The sequence below is a fragment of the Monomorium pharaonis genome, chromosome 2, assembly GCF_013373865.1.
Source record: "Monomorium pharaonis isolate MP-MQ-018 chromosome 2, ASM1337386v2, whole genome shotgun sequence".
NCBI lineage: Eukaryota > Metazoa > Arthropoda > Insecta > Hymenoptera > Formicidae > Monomorium > Monomorium pharaonis.
In genome coordinates this window covers 10,777,110-10,796,917 of record NC_050468.1, presented here as the reverse complement: position 1 = coordinate 10,796,917, position 19,808 = coordinate 10,777,110, and the positions used below count along the sequence as shown (strand labels likewise).

The 19,808-nt window shown below is 39.0% G+C and overlaps 1 protein-coding gene across 4 annotated transcripts in view; it reads right to left on the bottom strand.

Moving 5' to 3' along the window:
• Positions 1 to 19,808, bottom strand: part of LOC105839732 (transcription factor Sox-2) — a 122,987-nt gene that overhangs the window by 22,992 nt on the left and 80,187 nt on the right. For 2 of the 4 annotated variants that reach the window (XR_004962222.1, XR_004962221.1), the window contains exon 3: positions 1,149 to 1,275. The exons of the other annotated variants lie outside the window; for them this stretch is intronic. The gene's annotated coding sequence lies outside the window, so the exon portion shown is untranslated. The remainder of the gene's footprint in view (positions 1 to 1,148; positions 1,276 to 19,808) is intronic. 4 annotated transcript variants of the gene reach the window in all.

Here is a 19,808-nt window from a genome sequence, read left to right as displayed (position 1 = left end):
AGCGGCCGGGCTGATGGCGCGCGAAGGACTTTTTCGCCGTGCGATTTTTTTTTCTTTCTCGTTGACTTATTTTTGTAATTAAAGCGACCGCCACGGCGGAACGATCGGTGACAAGGTGCGCCGACCGGCTCGCCGAGGGTCAAGCTGTTCGATTTTGGCGATCCGGAGAGCGAATCGGTCGATCGATCGTAAGATCGGCAGACTATCGAAGCGGCCAATCGCCTAGTTTGCCTGAGCGGAACGAACTCGCCGTGCAGATCGGCCTGTCAAGTGAAACTGGGGCAAAACATCCGCGTCCCGATTTAATCCGCCGGCCGCGAGGAATCGAGTCGGGATCGGTCACGGCGTGAGAGCTTTCTCGGCTCGTTGTAAAGATCGATAGGATGGATCGATTAAACGGCCCGATAGAGATCGCGTTTGTCGTAGAGATCGCGAGTCGGCGCAACGCGCGCGCGCGCGCAAAGTGCACGCAAAAAACGAGCCTTGGTTTTGCTGATACTTTCATGAACGAACCACCACCGAGTGCCCGAGAGTCGAGATTTTGCCGTTCGCGTGGGTACTCACGTGAAAATCGACTTTCTACGTTAACGGACGAACGGAAGGAAAAAAAAATCAACGCTGTCACGCCCTAGATCGTCGCTTAAATGACTGTTCATTATTATGCCGAGTTCATTAAAAGTCGAGCAGCCCGCGGCTTGACTCGTTAGCAAATTACTAAGTAAAATCGAAATTGCAAGAAACGTTCCCTCAATTTATCATCCGACATCAGACTGTGTTCATCAAGAATGCGATATAATGCTCGCATCTCTACGTAAATTTTTGGAACTGAATTCTGTGCGAGTCATTTAAATAAATGAAAATTAAGTTCTTGTAAATTAATATCCGACCGCACATGACATATACGTGGAAAGAAAATCGAGTCAATTGCGAGTATACACGGACTAACGTTACTATTAACGAAAATGAAATTCAAATTTCCCGTGGAGCGCGCGTTCCCAAAATCTCGCGAGGAACACCCACCGAGTAGGTGGGAGATGACCTGCGCGCCAGCAGAAGTAATCAATCTCGAGTGTCTAGTAAGTTTCACGCCTCTTGCTCGATTCTCTTTCGCTTGATCTAATCTTCTCAGGAATTGAAGGAAGACTCACCGTAGCGCGCGAAACAATCAAGGAGCCTGATCCTTCGGTGGTGGAATGGTTCGACATTGTCGCGGCGAGAGTCGTTCACGTCGGCCAGGATTCCTGCACGCGTACGTTGCCCGTCGCGTTCCAATCCCTGCAACACACAAGACGTGCGTCTGAGAGCTATCGGGGTCGGGATCCATTTTCGGCCGTGGCTAAGGTAAAGACCGTTTCCGTTCTGGCGAATTAGCCGCCGTTCCATCGCGGGAAACATGCCAAATTGATACCAACGAGCTATACTTAATTGCTACGGTCAAAAGAAATTCCGCGTATCCGATGGAATCGCCACATAAAAGAGGAAAAAAAGAACTTGGCAAAAAGAACATTTCTCAGTTAGATTTCCTAAGAACTTGGAAACACTAAAAACATTAGAAAAAGAGACAAGTTTGGAAAACAAAAATGTTTATTATCACTTGACTACCCGTGCGGAAATTTGTTCGTGATAAACTGGCTTGATCCTAGCGTCTGATCAGTTTTTCCAACTTATTTTTCTTAACCAGGCGCTAGAAATTTAGCTCGTGTGTATTTGATAGGTACATTTCATCTAGCGTCAGTCCACATTAACTATACAAGAAACATATAGAATAATATTATTAGTACCTGCCTGGCGTGGCCTGGATCATTCTATACATCACTAAAGTTAACGCCACTGGAACTTCAAGTTTTTTTATAGGTGATTTTATTGATATTATAGTTTCCGTATTAACAATATTAATATAACAAATTCATTTTTGCGTAATAAGTGGTGATATATTCCTGATTTAATAAATTCTACGAATAAATAATTTAACATATATTATACTAAACTATTGTTAAAAGTGCGGGATCGTGAATATTGAAGGAAACACTTTTCAAATTGGCTGCATTCAATATTGCCTGAAAATCTATAGTGCACGCATAAACTGTAAATTTTCAGTACTGGCAGTAAATATCGGAATTACAGTCATTAAATGAGATTCATTCATGACATAACTTTTTTGATTTGTTTCTTTACATATAATGGTAAACGTAAAGTGATAAACAAAAACGATTATTAAATTGAAAGAAAACACATTGAATATAAAATGATGTACAACATATTATGGTAAACATATAGATAAATTGTGGCAAAAATATAAAAATACAATTTTAAGATACCTTCCTGGAGTGCGATGGCCAGGAAGTAGAGAAAAACGCTAGCTAGTTCCTGGTTAAATTATGTCTAGGGGTTAACATTCACACGATTACATACACATTCGGTACCAGTCATTTTTTCTAGACAAATGCTAGACAGGATTTAGAAACACTGTTCAAAACTTAGGCATACGCGAAACCAAATTTCAACTCGAGCGATTACAAATACGACTGCTCTACACGGAAATAATATCTTAATTATGGTTCCAGAATTCTACATAGACTCTAAATATTGTGTCGATACACACATGAACAATATGCGAAAATCATACGTAATTCATGTGAGAACAGTTGATGGATAGACGGCTAATTTACATAAATGATATAGGTAGAAGTGTAAACGACAAAAAAATTTAAGGGAGCTAAGGTAGATTTAAATTCAGGTAAGGATTGCACTTCGTGATTTCACAGGCTAGCACTCTCACCGTTACGCCACGCTGCTCCAACTGCTCTTACTTCTATTCCGGTTACTTACAAGTAAAGAAGATCCCTAACTGATTAGAACCTCACGGCTCTAAGTATCTATCAGCTTACAAAAACATATATCTTTCTCTTGATGTTTTCAGAACATCTTCATTTTTATCTCGCAATTTCGTAGTTTATCTTTACGGTGCAGTATTAGAGTTTAAATGTCGTAAAGCAGTCGAATTTGTGATCGCTTGAACTTCTTTGAACATGTCATTAAACTGATAAGAAAAAACATCATGTATTGCTCATTCAACACACTAGCACGAAGACGGGAAAAGATCATGTTCATTATAACAAGCATTGACACTCAAATGGTGTATACAATTCGTACATTTACCATACATCTCTTCCTATGTATCTTTTATCTTTTTTTTTGTAAATTCTTTAATGTATCTTTAAAAGTCCCTCTTCCTCTTCATAGGGCTTTCGGTTCTTCGCTAAATTATGTAATAAATTATCTAACGTAAAAATATATAGAGTATAGGCAAAAAAACATTTTTGTCGATTACATAACTTATCACATAATTTATCCGGCTCTTAATAAATTAATACTACGCTCGTTAACAGCAGTTTTCAATTTAATTACATTACGATTAATAATAGATCGTTCTTTAACGGCCATTATTAAATAATCGTAGCCTGTTAAGCGACTACTCCGTAACATCGTGCGCACAACAACGGGCTTATCACGTTTTCGTTCCGCTTCGGTAACTATCAATGAATAATTCATCTACTTCTTTCCGCGAAGAGAGATTCTCCCTTCGCAAAGTTCGTAACACTGTTACGTCGTTATTGCTTTATCAGCCGATAAGCCTCGGGCGCATTAAGACGAATCGCGACACCGGCTACGTGTGTCTCAAGCGGTTACATATCGTGTGTGCGTGTCGGGAAATGTGTCTGCGCTCGCGTTGCGTGTGCGCGGGACTAATTCGCGAGTTAATTTTATGCAGCGCGACATGCGAGAAGTCGGCGCGACGCGACGCGACGCGACGCGACGACGGCGTGGCTTATCGCCGTCGCAACCGCCTGCGACGTACACAATTGCCGCGTTTCCTCCTCGAGAGCGTCTCACGCGCGCATTTCTATCACTTCACGGAGGTGTGAAAATGACGGATAGCCGTAACAAGGCGGGGCGAGATAGGGGTAACGCATTGTACGCCTCGGCGAACGCGTTTCACGCGTCCTATTAAGAGACGCGTCATTAACGAGGTAATTAGATAATTATGAGGAATACGGTTTTAACGTGATTTATTGACTCCCCCCCCCCCCCTCTTCCCTTGACCGTAGCGCACATCATGCTCTTCCGTAATCGCTTCAGTTATCAATCGTTAATTTTATAATTGTATGGTTAATTTTAGCACGTCATTTTTTTTCGTTAGCGTCTTATGTCGCGCTAATATACTTCGGGGCTTCTGATCTCGATGACGTAATTTTGTAATGTAATATCGAACAAAGTGTATACAGCTTATCGTGGAGGTGAAAATGACGAATGGCCGCGACGGGACGATAGGAGGATGGCCGGCGGACGATCCCTCTTCTCGTTTCCCTTCATTTACGACGAGGTCACGAATGACACGTGACGACGAGTAATGAGCTTGGTTCGTTATACCTGCTGCCGCGCGAGACATTCCACACGCCCACGCGTGCAAGAATGTGACGGACGAGGATTGATTTAAGAACTATCGTTAGTGTAAGAATTACATGCTGGATTTCAGCCACGCGGTACACCTCAAATTAATACAAGCGTATTTCATAATTTTTCATATGACTAATGATATACATGACATAATAAAAGCGCAGAGTAGCTTGGTATATCTTGTAAGATGGAAAATGGAGCAAATTCGATTTATCGATCTGCATGTACGTGGAATTTATTTGCTTGAAAGAAAGAGAAGACACAATCGAATGCAGAATTAGAGCAGAGATTAAAAATATAAGTATACAAATAAGCAAGCATACAGAGGAGACAGAGCGAGGAAAAAGAAGATGGAGGAAAGGAGGAGACCCAGAGGAGAGTTAAAAGACGGAGTGTGCGTGAACAGCTAGAAAAAATAAGGAGAGTCACTGCGAGAATAAGTGAATAACGCTTCTCTCTGCCAGACCAAAGATAAACTAGGCCACGCCAACTAGAGAAAGAAACATGTTCGTGCGTGTAAATATTTTTAACGCGTTATGACGTCTGCACACGTAGACACGGCCAGCAACCATCGGTAATAAGAATTAACGAACAAAAACTGTGAAAATTTACATTATTTTTATTATAACCATATGCAAATAACTTATACGGATGCTTATATCGAGAGTAAGTAAAAATCTCAAACCCTTCAACAGGTTTTAACCAAAATTTTCAAACGCGATACTTTCGGACATTTCGGATTTTTGCAGTTAATTTCGCGATTCTCTCGCTCGCCGTTGGCGTCGGCAGATAAATCCTTCGTGGCAAGATCGTGATAAATTTTCGCGAGGCCCGCGAGGGGGAAAGCAATACCATTAGCTTTCGTTTTGAATGGCGACACGAATTACGTTCAGTTGGGAGAGATTGAACAGTATGAAAAAAAGGGTTGCTACCCTCCGCACCGACGAGCGCGAGCATCGATGGCATTGTTCGAAAAAAATTAACCCGGGATTTTTATTTACTGCCGTTCGACTCTCCCACCTCCGCGATTCCGACCCTCCGACGGAGGCGATGAACGATCGAATTCGCCGAAATCGCGTGCACGCTTTTTGCAAGCAAGGAAAATTACTGCAAAGAAATCTCACACTTTACGACGCGACGCTTGCCGCATACATTTTTTAACGATAAACCTTTTACAATATAACAGCTAATAAATATTATTAAAATTTTGAAAAAGCCGATAAACAGGTATAACAGAATGTTAGTGTTCATTAATATTTCTTATATAATATTATTTATGTTCATTTTTACTACTTCTTTTTAAACTGCACGCTATTACTTTCGGTCTTAAAATGCACTTCTCAACATAAGCCACACATTATTAAATTAATGATCATCTCTTATTATATTAATATTAAAAGAAATATCTTAAAATACTGCAGAAAGAACTTGTGTTTCTCACCCAGAATTTGAATCTACTTATATTTATTGATAGGCATCTTAATTAATACAATCACCGAGGCATGTGATGATAATTATCACCCTAAATATTATTGAGCATTAAGATCTTGCTATAATCATTCATTAATCTTCTCTCAATTTTAATTGTGTTATACACAAATACTTATCTACTGAGAAAAAAATAGTTGCAATCATATTTCATGATCATTTTTAGTGCCAACTATATACTTATAGTTATTTTGTTCTGCAAATTATTGCTGTTAGTTATTACTAAGCAAATATTTAAAAAATAGTTATATTTATTATAATTGTTACTGCATTTACTGTATAAAAATTAATTTCAATTTTAATATCTTGACGTTTTTTTATTATATAATGTTTAAAATTATTACAATTTAAAGTAAAATTTTTTCATAGATGACGGAATTATAATATAAACACAAAATTTTTACTACTATATTACAATAATAATAACGGTAACAGTAGAGCTCCTAATCATAATTATTCTACCATGCAATTATAGTTATAAATGTCAAACACTTTTTTCTCAGTGCATTAAATACCGCTAAATAATGCTAATAAACATCTTTGCTAGGTACTCTCCTTAAAATCACCGTTTTAATTTATTGGTCCATCGCAAATATCTCAAGTAAACATCCGAAGAAATCGGAGAGTAGTATCGATCGTATCGCCCCTTTCTTTTGGTGGCCACGGTCGCTCGATAGTCATTATCGTGCGATTCGCGAACAATTAAAGCGAAGTGGCAGAAGCAAACACCGATCGGCAAGAGCGCGCAAAGGGAATTAGTATGTACTCTGAAGTTCGAGCCCTTGGGCTAGCTCGAACAGAAGGCGGCCGGGCGGAGCGTAGCAACGCGTGGCACGGTGAGAGCGCGCGACGGGATGGCACTCAAATATTTACCACACCGTGCAAACAACGCCGGTATTGTTCCGCGGCGCTACTATGTGTAAATTTAATCTTCCTCAGAGGCTCAAAAATGAAGCTCGCGTGCGCGATTGGTGGGCAAAACACGTGACCAGAGAGAGAGAGAGAGAGAGAGAGAGAGAGAGAGAGAGAGAGAGAGAGAGAGAGAGAGAGAAGGAGGGAGGAGACGTCAATTTGCTACACATTCAAAAAACACGTGTATCCGTAAATTACAATTGTACAATTCCACAAATTATGTGGGTTACGGCAATAATCCTTCGTAATTGAGAAATTACATCATTCCTGCAATTTCGTTACTCGATTCAGCAGCACAATCGCACGCCCGTTTTTAGTTACACATTTACCGTCACGCGGATCTAGATCCTTAATTCGTACGTTCCTAGAACGTCGTATTTTACACCTCGTAATATTATTAATGATCTCACAAACTACGTTTCCGCGCGCCTAACGCGCGAGGAAATGTCGGGAGGGATGAAGTCGTCATGGTGGCTCGACGAAGGAACGAGGAATTCGCTGACTCGGCTTCGACGCGGTCCGACGCGACGGTGACATCTCCATCTCCTCATCTCCCCTTCGTCTCCCCTTGGGGGAAAAAAAAGAGGTCTAGACCGTCCTTCTTCCACGAGCCCTCCTCACAGCCGCCCTTCGGGCGAGACGACAACGATGACTCTGCCCGCTGTTACGTGCGAGTGGCCCTCTCGAGCCCTTTGTCGGCCTATCGCGAGAGAGACACCTGGACGCCGCTCGGCTTATCTCCTTCCCGGCCACCACGAGGTCATCCAAAGGGTATCCTCGATCTCGCGTCGATCGCAAGGAGAGTTGGCTAACGCCGTCACGTCGTCCCTCTTGTAACGGCCATTTCGACCGTTGATTTGAGAACGGACGCAAGGAACGACGCCTTGTCCCTCGTACGATTCGTCCGCGGGGTATCATAAAAGGCACACAGCATTGTTTTCGTATCGCATATTCTTTGTCGAACAGTCATGCGAGATATTGTTAACGTATCATCGGTCAATTACCTTTTGATAAAATTACACGCTCCCAAGAGTGACTGTCCATTGATACGTTACTCTAATACATTTTTAACGACTGCAAGGATTTATCGAGACAATTCCGTGCTGATGTAATTATTAATCTGGAGTGTATCCCGATGATGAATATATCTTGCTCATTTACCAGTGGAAGACATTGGGATATCTAGATTCCGGACCGCCATATTAGCGGCCACACGTGGCACCGTGAGAATTAATGCGCACGGGGGCAGCAGGGGGAAAGGGAGGGGGAGGGGGACGGTAGAACGACCAAAGGAATGCCATCGGCGAGCCGCACGGTCTACCTAGAGGAACGTAGCTAATGGGACCACTTAACGTCTCAAGCATCTCACGAAGACACCAGGACAGACCCTTCCCACCCCTACGGGATCCTTCCTCCTCAGCGGCCGTGGTCCGCGTGGCGAGTTAATAATCGCCAATATTTATTCCGGATTGGTCACGGCTCGGTCCGGAGAGTGATGAGCAGCCCGGGCTGAAGAATGACGTGACGGCGGGTTCGAGGCCACGACGGGGCGACCCGCGCGCATATTGTAACGCCTGAGATTAATATTTACCGTTCACCATTACATCGCGTCGCCGTCCGTCCTCCTCGCGAGGCTCTCCTCTCTTGCGCGGGATCACGCGCCGAGAGATCCCTTTTTCTATCTCAGTCTCGTCCTCTCTCCGTTTTGTCGAGGGTGAAAGAGAACGGCGACGAGAAACGCGCGGCGAAGTATACGCCTCGGGAATCATCTTGGCAGTTCGCGGTCGCGCGAATGATATATCGCGCCGTGCCGCACGGATTATCGTACCTGGCGAACCATTTTAAAATCAACACGCGCCACCACGGCGGAAGATTGGGTAATCCGACGGAATACGCCAATTAGGCGAGGTAATGTGTAATATAAAATCGTACTTTGAGTTAACATAAAATTATCAGAGAAAGATCAAGATCCCAATTAAGTTTGGTTATAATAAATCGGATTATCTCGCCGATCGCGGCCTGAAATTTTTTTTCGACGGTAAAACGCGGAGTTGCTAAAGCCAGCTGGCCGGAACAGCGCGGAACGTTTATTAAATGACATTATTAAGCGAATTAACTGAAATGTTAGCGGGAACTGTCCATGGATCGGCCTAACGGACGCTCAATCCGCGATTAAGTCGGGGAAGGCTAATGAGCGTTGAGACTTAACGCCAGATTACAGACTTAATCCCTTTGACGAGCGATTCGCGTGTCTACACGGCGTCACGTTACTTAATACACATCCATATCTATGTACGTGACTAGATAAGATAACGTCGTCCGATGTTACAGTTGGTAATCGTACGTTGGTAATTATTGATTTGGCCGATCACATAATGATTACCCTTGAAACTTACTGTTTTATATCAACGATTTGATGTGTATTATTATAATATTCTATATAGGGAAATAACAATTTTGCTAAAGTATGTAATAAAATATAGGTGGGTACAGATCTAAAAATAATATTGTTAAATAATCCATCAAAATGCAATTAGTTAAAGACAAGATTGAATGTTGGTGTTTCTCATATAACTTCATATATATTTTCAAATTTATCAAACTGCCGAATAAATTTTCAGTCTTGAAACGTTTTTTAAGTTAAATTGAACGAGAATAATATCACAATGTCAAATTAATTCAGTATCATTGCCATAATAGAGACTTATAAGAATCATTATTATTATATTGATTATCAAATTGAAGATAAAAAATTTATTTGACATGCACAGTTTGATTAACTTGAAAATATATATATTATAAAATTACAGAAAAGAAATATCAAATCCACTTGAAAGCGAATAAAGTTTATCTTCAATTAGTTACGTTTTCACATCTCTCGGTCTCTATCCTTCTATTATTGTCCATAAAAGTGATTCTGAAAAATCAGCTCAAGCTGATTGCTATGTCAAAAACTATTTGCTGTACTGCTCTTAAGAATTATTCTAATAATCGAACAAAATTCTCTTCAAATCTGTATCTCAATTAAAGTTTTAACAAAACCGTTCTTTCCGTATATTTATTTTTTAACAAATCTGCATCATGTTTTTCCGAATGTATTTAATGTTGTGTACCTTGCGATACAATTTACAGATTTCGATTGCGAAATTACAGACTCGGCTTGCTTGAATCCTTTGAAAAAGGCGCGGCGAAAACAAGCCGGAACGTCACTCTGGTGCTCTGGCCCGAATGAATTCATTCGGCGCGACTACAAAAAAAAAGGAACGAACGAGCGAGTCCGAGTTAATTATCTTCCGAGTTACTGTCTCAGGTGAGGGGAAGGGGAGGAGAATGGAGGGGTGGATTTAGGTGATACGGTGACGCCGTTTGTATAGAACGACGTGGGACACCCGAGGTCGCGGGGGCGCACAAAAGGGAGGCGAGGATGAATCGCCTCCGGAGAGCGCACGGGACAAATGGGGACATTAAGTCGCTTTTGCCCGGACCCGGTACCAAGCGCTACCGGTACCCCACTGGTGCCCAACTTGACCTTATAATGCAACTCCGCCCTTTCCCTCTTCCCACCCCCTCCATTCCTGTGTGCACGCGTGTAGATTCCTTGTGTTTGCATATACGCACCTCTTGCGACGCGTGCGTAAACGCGCGTGAGCCGTTGTCATCTTCGTGCCTATCAGCATGTTAAATCGCGATTTCGCCAAACACACACACACACACACACACACACATTTGATTCTTACGCTTCTCGGGCACTTTTAAGTTAACACTGCCGTTGTACGGGCTTCACTTGAACTCCACTCCATTGTAAGATGCGCGTTGCTGCCTCGAGAGCAATAACAGAAAATTGGTATTTCAATCTACAATAAATCTAGGTCTCAGCCTCTTCCTGTGCAGTAAACAAAAAGTCGATCTCACGGTTATCATTTTTATCAGTTTTATCGTATCAGTCTACGATATGCGCGCTTCCGTGCATTGACACGTGTCACGAAGTCATTTATGATGAGGCTTGTTTACACGTATCCGCGTTGCACCACGATGAACATCGTAACGATCGCTATCCACTTCCGGCGGAAATGTGGAAGCGCCGTGACTGGTCGAGCGATCTCATCGATCCATCTTTCCTGATGGAGGTCGATAGCTTTCCCGACAACATTACCGCTGTACACTTTTATAACATAGTGAATTAATAAGTATAATAATAACACCTATGTTTATGGTAATTGTCTCGCAATTTCATAACATCTCACATCTTGTCTCGCAATCTCATCAATTACATAATGACCAATTAAAACATTTTTCGTTACTGCATTCTCTCTACATTGTTGTTATTAAGCATAAATATAATTAATAACGATAATAAGCACTAGTAAGTGTAATAATAAATAAGCGAAGAAATAACAACAAGTATAAACCTGCGATAATTTATTTAAAAAAAAAAAAATGCTCGCCGAATTCTCGTGTATCAGCAGAAAGTAGAAAAATATAAAAAAGGGAACCTGCCTTTTTCCCTTCGTTTTCACTTATCCTGCACGCAATACATGATAATTAACAAGGCCATTTGCTCCGAGCAATTAAACAAAGCTGAGATAAACGAGGAAAGTTCCAGAACACCCGGTACGTGGTAGTGCAAGGCCGTAGGATGGTTTTCTCGGGGGTAGGAGCGAGGACCTGTCACATTACGGAGTGGAATTTATGCCCGATGCCCAGCGGCGTGACAAGTTGCCTCTGATGAACGGCCCCACCGCGAACTCTTGGCCCTCCACAACGAGGATAAGAAGAACGTAGGGGACAGAAGGAAGGGGTTAGTAAAAATAAAGAGAGAAAGAGAGAAAGAAACAAGCAGAATCCTCAACACGCTTGCGCCTGTCCTTTGCCCTTTCTCCAAATCTCATCGAATTTCTCCTGCGATTTTTATCGCCACCCTTGCCCTTACAATTTACCATAGCCCGCGAATTCAAATTGAAGATACCGCAGGTAAGGGACGATCCCTCCGTATAATTGTGCAATTTGGCGGACTCCTTCAAACATAACTGCTCTTTAAGGACTTCTCCGTAAAAAAGATACTCGTTTTATGTTTCGCATAAACTTCGACGGAATAAATTAAATTCAACGTAAAGTTTCTTATCACGTGTTATATTTGTAAATGTATTGAATTATTAATTTTAATATTAAACAGTTTATTTTTTTAAATTATAAGGATTTATATTCGCTTTAATCGCTCCAACAAATTTCATATATTTGTGAACCTTATTTTATTTAAAAACTGTCTTCTTTTCTTAATGAAAAACTACATTAAGAAAATTTGAATCCCTCGCCACTTCACCATTGATCACCGTTTTCGGAAACGCAGTACGTCTTCCAAGAGCGGACGGGAAGGACCGAGAGAGGAATGCGCAGAAAGGATTGTTCCGCGTAAGTTCTTTAATTACCGTTGCCACACGAGCCGGGCAGCGTGCGCAAGCGTTTCACAAGCGGCGAACGCTTTTCTGCGAAGCTGTTGAGCCGCGCGTTGACGTGGGTGGAGGTGACCCACACGTAGGATATCGGCGGTCTCCCCGTGCGGGACAGGGGAATCACCCCGCGCGGTCCCCCGCGCGGAACGTGGGGTTTAAAAGTCCCATAGGATTTTTAACGCCCCACGCAAGAAGTCGTTCCTCCACGCCGCCGGCCACGCACGGCTCGCCGGTGATAAACACGCCAAGTTACGATTTCTCGGAGCTCGGCGCGCCGCGCCGTGTGCGAACGACGGCGGTTATTAGCGATGACGACGGCGGTGGTGTTCCGTACCACGTCGACTCTACGAGTCGCGCAAGACTCAGACTCACGGCCCGATGGCTTAAAGTGAGATGCAAATCTGATGACACGACGTCAGTAATGCGGACTTCGATTTCAGCCTCGGCGTGGAGTGAGCGCGATCCCGTCTGTACGAATTAATCGAAACCGCACTCACAGAAAAGATTTCTAGAATGCTTGAAGAGTAATGCTATTACTCTTCAATCTGTCATGAAATAGGATCGATATAGGGCCAATTATATTTATTGTCAAAGAAGGAATATTTTATTCTTAAATGGAAAATTCTTAAATCTAGAATAAAATGACTTTAGATGCTATCTTATTAATTTTCTTAGAATGATTTAGTAAATTTGTGACAATCTTATGACATTCTAGATTTAAGAATAGACCCCGATCTGAAGGTAGAAATTTCTGATTTATCTTATAATCTTGTTCTGATAATCTTGTTTTATTTTTATAACTACTACATAAGGTTGTAACAAGATTAAATATGTCAAGAATGTATATTATATTTCTTTATTTCGTCTGCTAAACAGGAATTAACAGAAATCATGATCAGATGCGATGCCTATATTTTTTCTAGTATTCCTTTCACGTAACTAATCACAAACAGCTGATACAAGCGTGAAAGAAATGTAAATGCAAAATACAAGAAATCTAATGCTTTTAAAAACAGAACTGTTCAAGAAATAGTTTCTGCTTCGGAGTAAATATACCCAACACTCACGTGGTAGACATATTATTGGTTTCAAATACGTGGTAAACATATTGTTGGTTTCAAACACGTGGTTCGCATATTGTTACAAAACAACAATTAGAATCAAGTTGTTGCATACAGCCTTCTCATTAAGACAATGAGAATGCCGTTAGGCGCGCAAAGATAACCACTTTCTCGACCGTCTATGTACGTTTCTATTTTCTTTTTTAATCCCTTTAACGTTTAAAAAAAACAATGTATATAATGATATATGTAAACTGCGTTTTCACGGACATTTTCACGGTTATAAACTTTGTGCATACAGTCTCCCAACCATGTGGCGCGGCAAACCCGCGTCACATTGTTAAGACACAGTGTCATATACCCTTCAAATTTTCCAGGAGAAATTTGATCATACTTTACCTTCCACAAAGCTGTTAAGCTTCTAAAACGAATCACTTTTCCACAAACGGATAGAGTTTACGTATAATTGCGTTATAAAACAATGACGGTATTTGTCAACCAAACTTCGCTTACAGAACACAAGAACAATCGGAAGCGATCACTTCGGAATTTTAAAGGAAAATAAAATTCATTGTTCCTGTGTAATTACATGTCGCAGATGCAACATTTAGTCGTATTTGATTTATTCATTTATGTATCAAGATATTTGACCTTAAAATACTACTATAATATATTTTTCTGACATTAATATGTTATTCTGGATAAAAATCCAATCATATAATTAAACATTTTTTACATTTTTTACATTTTTACATTTTACATCTACTTTATAAAATAAAAAGTGACAAAGTAGTAGAACTGTAATACTGTTTTTATATAAAGTAAAGTAATTTTTATGTCTAACAATTTTTTAAATGTCACTATAAACCATCAAATCGGAGAAAATTTCTATGGGCTTTCCTATTTTTTATTTCAGGACCTTATTAAGTTACAATTTCTATCTAAAAATAAAAAAAGTTGCTCTTTCTGAACATCTAATTAACGATAGAACAGTAGAGATAAAAAAATAATTCCTGTCTTTCTACTAACAAATATTCAACTAATAAATAATTTCTTTTTAAGCAGAATAAATCAAAATAATTATTATTTAAATGTATAAAATAATTACATAAATTTATATATTTATTCATTAATTCTACTCAAAATTATTCTAACAGATCTTTATTTTTACAGTCACAGAAAAATTATTGCAACATTAATTTAAAAATTGCTACATATTGCTTTTTTAAGTATCTTTTTTTCTATCTATATTAAATGGTTTATAAAAACAAACTGTTTATAACAAATGCTTATGGAAACAAATTTACTCAACAAACAAGATACTATGCATATTGCAAAAAATTATGAATAAAAGAAAATTACATTAACATTACATTAACGTCTGAGTGAATATTTGCTTTAAAAAGCTCGTGAAATCACAAGTTATAATTAAGTAGTGCAAATTTGACACTGTCTATAATTATACAGACTTATTAAAGAAGTAGAACCATAAGCTTCTGACTGGCTGTTTAATAGCAAATGATAATTAGCCTCTAGTGAAAATTTACCCACGGCAACAGACTAGAATTAGGATTGAGAACGACGGTGTCTAAATTTGATCTGTTCCCAAACCACCGAATGTGAAATCGGAATATTCGCACAGCGAGCAATTAATCCAACGATTTCTCCCCGGATATTTTTATCCTCTCGCGCGTAACTACATCTGGCGTGTGAAAAATGTGCTCGATTACGCTATCGGGCGAATATCGATGTCTCTCCGGGCGACGTGCGATGGAGATTCGCAGCCGCGTATAATTTCTGCGGACCGTAGCGTGCCACCGCGGGAATCACCATGGCGAATCCCACGGCGCGTGTATATCATTTTTACAGCCCCGACACTGTGTGTGCTACGACACTATCGAAGTTACGACCGTGCGAGAATCGAAAACGTCGAACGGGACGAGAGGGGAGGGGAGGGAAATGGGCTCGATAACGTAGCCAGTAACTTGTACCCCGTATCGCTATTCGCGAAATAGTGCGTACGTGAACTGCATCACGCCGTCGATTGTCGACGGCGGATACGCTGCGGCGTAAACTTCCGTTCGAGAGATTTTTCGCCAATCCTTCGTCAAACCCGAGTGCTCCGCGCACGCCGTCACGTCGTGGTTGCCGTACCTCCTTTAGCCCATATTGATTTTTTTTTTTTTGTTATTTAAGAAATATTCTCGAATATTACGTATATTTAGGGATTCTGGGGAGCGCAAGCGACGTATTTTGAGTAAGCATTTTATGAAACATAAATGGCAAATCTTGAATAAATATTGGATGTGCCAAGCTTCCGTAGCAAAATGAATCAGTAAATTGTTCTACATAGGATAAATACTTTAAGACTATTTATCCACTTTCACATAAAAAGATTTTCGAATTTTCAAATTAGATTATGATTAAAATTCTTTAGCGTAATTTCTGTAATCATCTGATAACTAGTTCTTGTTAAGTTGAAGAATAATTGCTCAAAGAAATATAAATAATTGCTCAAATATTTTCCTCTTTTTTCCAAGGATATTCTCTTCTTAATATCCGTTTATCGCCCTAAGATAAAATTATTACACGAAACGTCGACATTAATAATGAATCAAGGTATGAAAGACAATCCATAAACCTCTTAGCATTTCTATACGAAACACTGATATTAGCAATAACTCACGGAGAAAATTTTCTCTTAAAAATTACCCTGAAAATCGTGGTAATTGTGAGACAACGTAAACCTTGAAGAATTTTACCATACTTCTACTAAAATTTACTAAAATTTATTAAAATTTTAATAAAATTTGACAAAGTTTTAGTAAATTTTGTTAGAAGTATAGTAAAATTTATAAAATTTTGCTCAATTTTATGAAAATTTTAGCAAATTTTGTCAAAAGTATAGTAAAATTCTTCAAGGTTTACGTTGTCCTACAATTACCACGATTTTCAGGGTAATTTTTAAGAGAAAATTCTTTCCGTGAAGATACAAACACAACTCGTAAACCTCTTAGTATTTTTGTATAAAAGTAAAATTTTGAAAGGTATTATTATAACAATTATAACGTATAAAAAATAAAAAAAATAGTTTTATTAACAATTATTTAAATATGCTATATACACATAGCGTAGTTCGAATGAAGTATTTTCTTTTATTTTTCACTAATATCTCGACTCTTGCAGTTATGATAGTTTTTAACTAAAAATTTTCAAGAGACTTTCCACTACCAGAACCACTGCAAAATAGATTGAATAAAAATTAATAAAATAGCAATTATTACTAAAATATTCTAACTGAAAATAAAATCTTCTGTTAATAATAGCTGTTATTTTGTAATTTTTATTTGACCTATTACGTAATGGTTCACCTGATGGTAAAGGATAAATCTAAAAATTTCCAATTAAAAATAAACATAATTAAACTGCCGAGATATCCCTGCAAAACGAAAAAAAATAGAATACTTTAGCTAGATATATCTCGCATATTTATAAATATTTGTTAACAAAAAATAAATTTCTATATATATTGCAAAAAATATTCCTCAAAATCTCACTTTCGTACATTTATTCAGTTCACAAAAAAATGATCAAAGACAAATATTTTCGACAATTTTTTTCAAGTAACCTGATCTTCGAATCCCTCTAATTCCGAAGTTCTGTCAGACTACCCATGGCTAGCGTACTTCTTTACGTTTTTTTTCCGAGTTTTAAATTCCTTAATGTTTTCTCGTATATTTGCGAATCTCGTACCCACTGCATAGTATTATATCTTATCGAGAAAACTCTACTATGAGCGCGCGCAACTGTGTTGAGTGCTTTTCAAACTTGTTTCTCGGAGGGCGAGAAACGACTCGCTTCGACGATTGTCTATCTCCTAATAAACGTATCGCGCATTCGTTCCACATAATACAACGCGTAAAGTTGCATCAAACGGCACTCCATTCACACCTTCAAGAAATATTTTACCGTTTGGTTCGTAAAATCATTTGGGAAATTGGGTTTAGAATTATTGACAAATTTCGGACGGAAATGATATTTTTTTCATTTATTGCATTTTTTTCCTATACCACCCGTAATGTCAGATCTGTAGAGTTCCGGAATGGCCCTTATAAAAGAATTTGATAAAATTGCGCTGTAAAATTCCAAGACCAATTAAATTTTCCTTTTGTCGCAAATTCAGCGTTCAGCTAGTTAATCTCAATTGTGCGACTCCGCCTCCGTGCTCCAACGAAGATTCACGAGCGAAATGAAATCGAGCTATCGAAAGACCTCGGGGGGGAAAAAAGGGAAAATAAATAAAACGTATTCCGACATATTCCAGGGAAACGAAACTGCTCGCGCGGTGAAACCCGACGAGCCATGGAAACGTGGGATCGTGGGAGAGAAGCTTGCGCGGCGTAAGCGCAGGTGCTCGGCCATTGGTCGGCGTGGATGCGACGAGAGATCGCGGAGGTGTAGGTGGGATAGGAGTTTGTGTCTGCTTCTCTCTCTCTCTCTTTCTCTTCCTCCCTTTCTCTCCCACCGCCTCCCTCACCTCCTGTCCCTCCCTCCTTTCCCAAGAGCGAGATAGGAGAGCGAGTTACTGGCTCATTGTACGCGCACGCGATCGGAATCGACGCGGGGACTCGTTATCGCGGCCGTTCGCGTTTTCCATTCGAAAATTTCGTTTTCCGCTCGGATACGATATCGACACCGGGTATCTGTCGGCCAAGGGGAGGGACGGGGGTATGCACTGCAGCTTTGCTGGGGTCCGCAGAAAGCGCCGAGAGAACTGTTCTGCATCCGGGATCCAGGTCGGGCGCGGCCTCTTTTACGAGGCTATTTTTATCTAAACGCATCTACGCCTCCCTACCTGTGCAGGCATTTGAAATAAAATCGGCGCGATAACGAGGGCGCTAATACCCGGATCGTAGCCGGATCAAAAATTCACTCGTCGGAATTGCGCGCGAGGAAAATGTGGACCAGAGCCTCAATGATGTTCAAATCGATTAGCGGTGCCTTTTTGAAAAAATAAATTTTTTGCTGCATAAAAAAACTACCTTATGCAAAAGAGAAAATAATGAGAATCTACTAAAATGAAAAAGTAAAGAAAAAACATGTAATACGCGTTGGAGAAAAATTTAAGTATGATAATTTATTAAAAATTTTAAGAAACAACAGTAAAAAACTAGAAGAGAGTTGCAGGTTTCGTTACGATAAGTAAAGGATAATTATCGTCCGATAGTTTTAGGATATGGAACGGAAATGTTTTTACGAAAAGAATTTATTAATATTTGTTACTTATTTTCTTTAAAACGTTTTTAAAGCTAAAATGTACTGATTGCTATCTGTTTCTTGTTTTTCATATATTACTTTTTCACCTTTTCGCATTATTTTAATGACAATCATTTCTTATTATATATTTCTTGTCGCTTTGGAAATGCCATTAACTTATTGAATTCTAACTAAGATTGACAAATTTGTTGGGCCGCAGTTATATGCTGGAGATTGTAATTTTCAACAATAAATTTTTAAATTTTAATTTTCTTCCAAGCTGAAAAATCTCTGTTAGTATATTTATATTAATAATAATTTTTAAAATTTAAATATTGCGGAAACCGTTTTAAAATAATTAAATTTGCTAAAATAAAATTTGAAAATTCAGTATGTTTTTTTAATAAAAAATTAATCAATTATGATGTACTGAAAAAGGTTATTGAGAAGTATTTTTGCTAAATTTACGAAGTACAAAAACTCAATTTTAAGAATTAATAGTGAGGATGACTCGCAAAGTATAAATTTTTTAATACTTATCTATACTTTGCAGCTTTATAGACATAAAAGAGAAGTTACAACTTTTGTTTAAATTTTTTTCGATATCTCTCACCGTTTGACAGTTATTTTATAAAGAAATCTAAATTTTTTTGAAAGGTAATTTCACCCATAATTGGACATAAACAAAAAAATTTGTATATTACTATTATAATAGTATAATAAAGTTTTATATTACTATTATAATAGAATAAACTATATTATTTCTACACAAAGTTTCTAAATTTTTTGAATTTCCGTATTGTTATCTTCCTTGTGAGATATACACCAGATAATAAATAATGAATTAACACAGATGGAGTGCAAAGAACGAAAATCATTAGATGAGAAGTTTCTAAAACAGAAGGAAAACGGGAAAAGATGAAAGAGAACGGATAGGATAACAAGGAAAATGAAAAATGACATGCGACATCTTTCATTATAAAGCAACCTGTCGAAATTTCCTAGTCTTTTCCGGTATCCTTTTGACCCGGTTCCTTACTCATTCACGTAACTGAGCGTAGGACATAAAGACTCTTATTGCCAATAGCTTTGTATACTACAACATGATACTGTAGCTTCCTTGAAAGTGCTTAATTTTATGCCTTTGTTAGATTTCGAAAAAGACAGGGAATTCTCATTTTTC